Source organism: Salmo salar, chromosome ssa02 (genome assembly GCF_905237065.1).
Source record: "Salmo salar chromosome ssa02, Ssal_v3.1, whole genome shotgun sequence".
Taxonomy (NCBI): Eukaryota; Metazoa; Chordata; class Actinopteri; order Salmoniformes; family Salmonidae; genus Salmo; species Salmo salar.
In genome coordinates, this window is record NC_059443.1 from 95008325 (window position 1) to 95012893 (window position 4569).

Sequence of the window (4569 nt, forward strand, 5' to 3'; positions counted from 1 at the left end):
ATACACATACCATTTACCACATAGAAGATTCATATGGAGACAAGTCTATACACAATCTATATATACACATACCATTTACCACATAGAAGATTCATATGGGAGACAAGTCTATACACAATCTATATATACACATACCATTTACCACATAGAAGATTCATATGGGAGACAAGTCTATACACAATCTATATATACACATACCATTTACCACATAGAAGACTCATATGGGAGACAAACATATACACAATCTATATACACATGTACCATTTACCACGCAGAAGCTAAATATTTTTACAATTTAATTATAGGTAAACATTTTTCTTATATTCCAGGATTTATCTAAATATTCCACAAACGGAAATACACAATGGACAAAAAAAACATTTCAATTTCTCCTCGATCACCATCACATACTGCCAGGGTATATCTGGTGGTCTTTCTGGAATAAGAGCAAGCGTATATCATGGTAGAAAAGGAAATAGAGGATTAAATCAGTTTAATTCTCTATTTCTTCTAAGGTCACAATAGTTACATAGTCTTTCCTCCATTTCACCACAATACTGACCTGTTTCAATACTCAGAGAAAATATCCTGATCTTACCTGTTTCAATACTCCCAGAGGCAATATCCATGATCGTACCTGTTTCAATACACAGAGACAATATCCCTGAAATAATCTGTTTCAATACTCAGAGACAATATCCCTGATCTGACCTGTTTCAATACTCAGAGACAATATCTCTGATCTGACCTGTTTCAATAGTCAGAGGAAATATCCCTGATCTGAACTGTTTCAATACGCGAGACAATATCCCTGATCTGACCTGTTTCAATACTCAGAGGAAATATCCCTGATCTGAACTGTTTCAATACGCGAGACAATATCCCTGATCTGAACTGTTTCAATACGCAGAGGCAAAATATCCCTGATCTGACCTGTTTCAATACACAGAGACAATATCCCTGATCTGACCTGTTTCAATACACAGAGACAATATCCCTGATCTTCCCTGTGCACATAGAGACTCTCTTGCTTTTAGGTAGGTTATACATAATATATCTCTCACACACCAATTCACCCTGAATCAAACAAAAGGTTCTCAATTTGGGTTGATGATTCATCTCCCTCCACCCATCTTTTTTTCATGTCGCATCAACAGTTGTTTTTTAACGTCATATCTATGTCTCCCCTTCATTTGGTTTTGGTACAGATGTTCACAGTCAGACTGTTGAAAAAGCTCAGACATTTCAGTTGCCCAGGCTTCCCCTATGGATAGATAAATACAATAATCATGAAAAAAGTCATTGATGAAAGAGACTTCAACTAGGACTATAAAATAATGAAGAAACAGTTTAACATTTTGTTATTTTGTGGCTTATATTTATTGTAGAAGTTGATAAATAACACCTGGGGACAAAAACGCCTACATCTTCTGACAAAAAGTGTTAAAATGCATAACATTCCCTTTCAGGATCCATATTTTGGTGTTTATAAGGTAAAGGACACCTGATATTTAAAGCCTTTTTGAATCCACATTTTACACTAAATAAGAACTGATTTTCCCGGGGACAGAAAAAGACACCACATGGTAGGAATGACTCAGCAGAACTCCTACACTAGTTTAGTGGATTCCAAATGTTCCCTCTACTTTATTCTACATTATTAACCTGAAATACTCACTTTACTTGGAAACTGAGTTGCAGTTTAGAGGTTAAACTATGAGCTGCTCTGTCATCTCAAAATGACCCTGTACAGATACTTTCTTATATTCAGTTTCAACTGTAGTCAAGGTGTCACCCTTCATATAACAACAGTAACCAGAGGGTGGAGCTAACAGTCAGTTTCAACTGTAGTCAAGGAGTCACCCTTCATATAACAACAGTAACCAGAGGGTGGGGCTAACAGTCAGTTTCAACTGTAGTCAAGGTGTCACCCTTCACATAACAACAGTAACCAGAGGGTGGAGCTAACAGTCAGTTTCAACTGTAGTCAAGGTGTCACCCTTCACATAACAACAGTAACCAGAGGGTGGGGCTAACAGTCAGTTACATGAGACAGCAGTAACGTGACACTGTTCTGAATCTTGCTTAAAAAATGTTATAGTCCTTCTTCAAGACATCTCTCTTACATTATTTTAGCTAAACTTATAATTTACTGGAAATCAGGTTTAGTTGTGTTTTTCCCCTGTAAGGTGTGTACGTGCTGGATAAGAACCAAAGGATGAGAAACCCTGAGATAAACATAAAACCATATAATGTAAAAGCTCCTCCGCCATCTTTACCAGACGTTTTACTGATAACATGTAGACCTACTGATTAGTTTCCACTTTGAAAACTGCTGTCTGTCAGCAACTCAGCTCAAGTAGCAGTTCTACTAACTAGTAATATCTCATTCCAGATATTCATTCTCTTACTCTGTCCATTAGAATAAATTAATGTTCAGAAATACTTACTTTATTTTTCAATAATCTCCATATAGTGTTTTCTGCTCTGTCGTCTCAAAATGGATCCTGTACAAAAGAACATATTTACTTTCAGTCACTTCCTGGGTGGTGCAGTGGTCTAAACCACCCCATCTGAACAGTTTCTCACCAACTGGCCACCTGGTCTATAGAGACTAAAGGACTATGCTGTTGCCCCCTCACCAACTGGCCATCTGGCCCATAGAGACTAAAGGACTATGCTGTGGCCCCCACCAACTGGCCATCTGGCCCATAGAGACTAAAGGACTATGCTGTGGCCCTCACCAACTGACCATCTGGCCCATAGAGACTAAAGGACTATGCTGTGGCCCCCACCAACTGGCCATCTGGCCCATAGAGACTAAAGGACTATGCTGTGGTCCTCACCATCTGGCCCATAGAGACTAAAGGACTATGCTGTGGTCCTCACCATCTGGCCCATAGAGACTAAAGGACTATGCTGTGGCCCTCACCAACTGGCCCATCAGGAGACTAAAGGACTATGCTGTGGTCCTCACCATCTGGCCCATAGTGACTGAAGGACTATGCTGTGGCCCCCACCATCTGGCCCATAGAGACTGAAGGACTATGCTGTGGCCCCCACCATCTGGCCCATAGAGACTAAAGGACTATGCTGTGGCCCCCACCATCTGGCCCATAGAGACTAAAGGACTATGCTGTGGCCCTCACCATCTGGCCCATAGAGAGACTGAATGACTATGCACTCTACGCTGCACACCACATCAACGGGGATGTGGTGGAGGGTAAACCCACATAAACGCGCTTACACACCTTTTTATTTGTAAAATAGCGTTTACTCAACACTGTATTTTGTTAATTATCGTTTACCACTTATTATGCGTTTCCAGCGTTAAGTCTAAATTCTATCGCAGAAACCGGGTCCAGGTTGGTCAGCATGATAAATAATCATATCTCAAGGTTACTCTGTCTATTGAATGTCTGACTACGACCTAACTTTATAATAGTTATATGTAGCCAAGACTTACCAGTCTGTCAGTCTGTCCTTCAAATCAACACATTTATCCTGCTTCTAATGTTGCCGAGAAATGTGCGCTACATTTTCTACAGTCATGTTGTAACGGTGTAGACTACACAGTTACTTTCACTTTCATATGAGGAAATCACGTCCCTTCTGACGTCACCGGTGTATGGGTAAATAATGATGACAGAAGAGATCTACTAACTAGTAATAATATGTCATTCCAGGTATTCATTATCTTACTCTGTCCTTTATTGTTCAGAAATACTTTATTTGTACTTCTCTCCATATAGTGTGTTTTCCTCTTTTGTCATCTCACCATGGATCCTGCACTCAGCCGACTCCCCACCCTGATAATAAAGTGTTCTATTGGTATCTTCCACTAGATGGCAGTAAACACCTGCTGTAACTACAGTTTACAACAGCATTCCTTAATCATAAAGGCAGTGTCTCAAAGGAGGAGTGCTGAATCAGGATCAGGTCCCCCCTCTCCATGTAATCTGATTCATTATAATCTAGGATCAGGTCCCCCTCTCCATGTAATCTGATTCATTATGATCTAGGATCAGGTCCCCCCTCTCCATCTAATCTGATTCATTATGATCTAGGATCAGGTCCCCCCCCTCTCCATGTAATCTGATTCATTATGATCTAGGATCAGGTCCCCTCTCCATGTAATCTGATTCATTATGATCTAGGATCAGGTCCCCCCCTATCCATGTAATCTGATTCATTATGATCTAGGATCAGGTCCCCCTATCCATGTAATCTGATTCATTATGATCTAGGATCAGGTCCCCCTCTCCATGTAATCTGATTCATTATGATCTAGGATCAGGTCCCCCCTATCCATGTAATCTGATTCATTATGATCTAGGATCAGGTCCCCCTATCCATGTAATCTGATTCATTATGATCTAGGATCAGGTCCCCCCCTATCCATGTAATCTGATTCATTATGATCTAGGATCAGGTCCCCCTCTCCATGTAATCTGATTCATTATGATCTAGGATCAGGTCCTTCCTCTCCATGTAATCTGATTCATTATGATCTAGGATCAAGTCTCTCCTCTCCATGTAATCTGATGCATTATGATCTAGGATCAGGTC

At 40.2% G+C, this 4569-nt stretch overlaps 1 long non-coding RNA gene across 1 annotated transcript; it reads right to left on the bottom strand.

The window, feature by feature from the left end:
• Nucleotides 1-1184: 1184 nt before the first annotated feature.
• LOC123739640 (uncharacterized) lies at nucleotides 1185-3803 on the bottom strand. The gene is made up of 3 exons (XR_006767818.1): nucleotides 3467-3803; nucleotides 2451-2507; nucleotides 1185-1264 (listed from the first exon to the last, which is right to left on the bottom strand). It is a non-coding gene; the product is annotated as an uncharacterized lncRNA (long non-coding RNA).
• Between the last annotated feature and the right edge of the window lie 766 nt (nucleotides 3804-4569).